Here is a 4,298-nt window from a genome sequence, read left to right as displayed (position 1 = left end):
CAGCAATATCATCAGTATATTCAATGATTTTCTGATTGAAAGTTTTTCCAAAGTTCTTAATGTAGGAATTCAATATATAATAATACTTTCCTATTTATAGAAGCTCCATAACTAAACATTAATAAAAATTAGCTTTAGGTTTATACAATGCTTATATTCAACTGTACAACAATACCAGTTCTTGACAGACTTTTGACTGACTATCTTAGCAAGAAGCCCTGTCTATTCTGTAAATCAATAGTTGACTTCCCTGCATTTCCTTTATTAAAATTATTTTTCAGAGATAAGGTCCTTCTTAAAGAGCAAAACAAATAGAATATTTTCCATAGGTGTATCCTATATATAGGATGTAGCCTATGTATACTATTATGACTTACACAGATACTTATAAATTTATATATTGGCATATATGTGGAAAACCAAACATACATAGAAAATGTAAAAATATCATATATTTCTAGAAGAAAGCTATAAGAAAACTAATATTTCTCAAATTTAGGCCAAATTCATTGTATATGAATGCCTAAACATAAAATATTAATAATTTCACATGTACAAAACTGAAATAAATATAATTGTATGGAAACTAATTGGGAAGGAAAAATACGAAAAACTGTAAAGTCATCAAGTAAAAACAGACACTCATTAGAAAATGGTCAAGATAATTGAAAGACTTGAACAAAAACTTGGACAAAGAAGTAACAGAAATGGCAAATAAGTACAGGAAAATATGTTAAGCATATTAGCTATTATAGATATGCAAATTAAAACTATAAGGAGTTATAATCACTCTATATCTATCAAAGTAGATACAAATTTTAAAAAAGTGACCACACAATAAGCTGGCAAGGATTCAGAGAAACTAGATCATTCATACATTTCTTGTGAGAGTATAAAATTGTACAACTATCCTAGAAAACAATTTGATACTTTATTATACAACATGCTATAAACATGAAAGTATAATTTGACCCAGAAGTTGTGCTCTTGCATATTTATTCTAGAGAAATGAAACTTTTACATAAATTTTCATTGAAACTTTGTTTGTAATAGCTAAAAATATAAACAGGCTAGATATCATTCAATGAGTGAGTGGTTAGGTTTAACGATAGTTATATAACCATAACACCATAGCAGTAACACAGTTAACCATACCAATAACATTACTCATCAATAAAAGGGAAGAAAATATTAATACACATAAAAACTTGGATGAATCTCAAGTGCATTCCAAAGTAAAAAAAGGGCCAATCTCAAAAAAACATATTCTTTATGATTCCATGTATACATTATTCTCAAAATGACAAAATTAGAGACATGGAAAAGAAATCAGTAGTCATACGGGATTATGGAAAAAGAATGCAGTTAACAAGACTGTTGTATTAGGGAATTCCTTTATGGTTACAGAAGAGTTCTCTATGTTGATGTGGTTATGCAAATACATGTATGTTATATGTATATATATATAAACCATAATATATAAGAACTCTCAAACTCAATAAGAGAACAAATAAACCAATAAAAATGTGGGAAAATATTTGAATAGCAATTGGTTGACATAAGATATGACATAAGATATACAGATGACTCATAAACACAAAAAAATGAATTAAAATAATTAGTAATTGGTACTTAATGCAAATTAGGTATGTAAATCTTGGATAAAAGAAAGTAAATAACTGAGAACATAAACTACTATCAGGAAAAGAGAAAAACTTAAACTCTCAAAAATTGCTCATAAAAATGCAAAATCATAAAGACATTTTGGGAAATGTTTTTCCTTACTCATAGATATCTACACACTGTAAAGCTGTATAATCCCATTCCTAAATAATTCCCATGTAAAACATAAATTTCTGTTCACATAAAATCCTTCATGCCAATGTTTAATATGGCTCTATTAATAAGAGCCCCAAACTGGCAATAACTCAAATGTTATTCAACTGGTAAGCCAATATACAAATGGTGCATCCATACAATGGAATACTATTCAACAATAAAAAGAAACATGCCATTGATGATTGCAAGAACTTGAAAGTTTTTCAAATTAACTTAAAGAACCAGATCAGGAAGACTACTTACAGTATGAGCTAATAGGCACTTGGAAAAATGCTGAACATCACTAATAATCCGAGAAATAGAAATAAAAATTACTAGGAGATATCACATCACAGCTGTCAGAATGGCTATCATCAAATCAAAAAGTCTGAAAATAACATATGGTGGCAAGGATGTGGAGAAAAGGAAGCCCTTGTACATAATTGGTGGGATTGTAAATTTGTGCACCCACTATGGAAAACAACATGGAAGTTTCTTAAAAAATTAAAAATAGAACTACCATGTGACCCAGCTATTCCACTCCTAGTCAGAAAAAATAAACATTAATTTGAAAAGATACGTGAACCCCTATGTTTATTACAGCCTTATTTACAATAGAAAAGATATGGAAGCAACCAGTGAACAAGACACACATGGTTTCTGTCTTCATAGCAATTTCATGGGGTATGGATAAGCAAGCATTTGAACACTATAGTAATCCTCAGAAATAATGGCAGTTACATGTTTGTTGAGATGGAAAAATTCTCCCAGCATATTGTAAAGAAAAGGAAGGCTATGATATAGCATATAGTTTGATTCAATTTGTATAAATGAAAAAAAATCACTGATGTATGTATGCTCATCCAAATATGTGTATTACATGTATATATTTAGCATTATATACCATATGTAATATATATGTTATAAACATTTAGATAGAAAAACAAAAATAGAAATTAACAGTATATATTTCTATTGACACACATTGGTATTCTCTAATTTCATTTTTATACATTTTTTTGTATTTCCATATTGCTTTGCCTTGAGTATATATTTACAATTAGAAAACATTAATAATGATATTTGGAAGCAGAATAACCCAGATATTAAATTAACATATGCCCAGGTGTCCCTTCAAGTTCTTCTCTCTTCCTCCAAGGCCATGTTTCTTCACAGTTTCCCCATCATACCTTAGATTCCAGTCATATTCAATGCATGTATAAACAGCTTTCTTGGGCCTCGGTGCCTTGGTGCCTTTGCAGGTTCTCTCCCACTGTCTGGGAAGCATATTCACAACTTTTCACTTGGTGATCTATCTACTTTAGGTGGTTCAGGCTTCATCTCGGGTGTCTTTACTTAAAAGTACCCTTCCCCCACTTCCTTGCCATCAGACTTATGACAAATGCCTTTCCTCTTTACCAACACAGCCCAGCGTGGTTTGTGTACTGTGAACCAATTCATTATATAAATGGAAAGATAAGTTTAATATTACATTCTCCTTTTCCTGCCCTGTTCTCTCTCAACAGCACCTCATCACTTACTATCCTTGTCCTGACTCTCCTGGTCCCACTTGTACCAGCCTCCTTGTTCTATTGGAAGGGCATAGACAATACCAATAGGGGTCTTTTGCTCTGGCTATTTCCTCTCCCCAAAATTATTCCCAAGATAACCCAAGGTTAGTCCCTCATGTCTTTAATTAAGTCTTTGCTCAAATGTCCTGGATTTAAAAGGCCTTCTCTCACTAACCTCTGGGGAGGAAATACTCCCCTTTTCTCATAACTCATAAGGTTCTCTCTATACTGTATATTTCACTATTTTTTTATATTTCACTATTTAGTCATTAATGTTAACCTTCCATCTTCCCCGACTAGAATGTAAGCCCCATGAGAGCAGGATCATGGATATTGGTTACTGATGTGCACCTTGCACCCACAACAGTACCTGAAACAGTGCAGGGGGTGAATTAATACCGTTAAGTGGGAAATAAACTTTACACCAAAGAATTTATGTCCATTTTTACAATTAAATAAAACAAATCCAGACTAATGTAAGAAGGAACTTGATTTGAAATGACTATGGGGATAGGGTAATCTCACACGCTACCTAAAAAATGCTGAGAATTCTCAAGCTAGGCTTCAACAATACATGAACCAAGAATTTCCAGATGTTCAAGCTTGACTAAAAAGGCAGAGGAACAAGAGATAAAATTGACAGCATCCCGTGGATCATAGAAAAAGCAAGAGAATTCCAGAAAAAAAAAAAATCTGCTTCACTGACTACACTAAAGCATTTTACTGTGCAGATCACAATAAATTGTGGAAAATTGGGAATACCAGACCTCTTATCTGCCTCCTGAGAAATCTGTATGCAGGGCAAGCAGCAATAGTTAGAACCGGACATGAAACATCAGACTGGTTCCAAACTGAGAAAGGAGTATGTTAAGGCTGTATATTATGATCCTGCTTATTTAACTTGTACGC

This window comes from Ovis aries, chromosome X (genome assembly GCF_016772045.2).
Source record: "Ovis aries strain OAR_USU_Benz2616 breed Rambouillet chromosome X, ARS-UI_Ramb_v3.0, whole genome shotgun sequence".
NCBI classification, from domain to species: domain Eukaryota; kingdom Metazoa; phylum Chordata; class Mammalia; order Artiodactyla; family Bovidae; genus Ovis; species Ovis aries.
Note: the sequence above shows the minus strand (reverse complement) of the source record.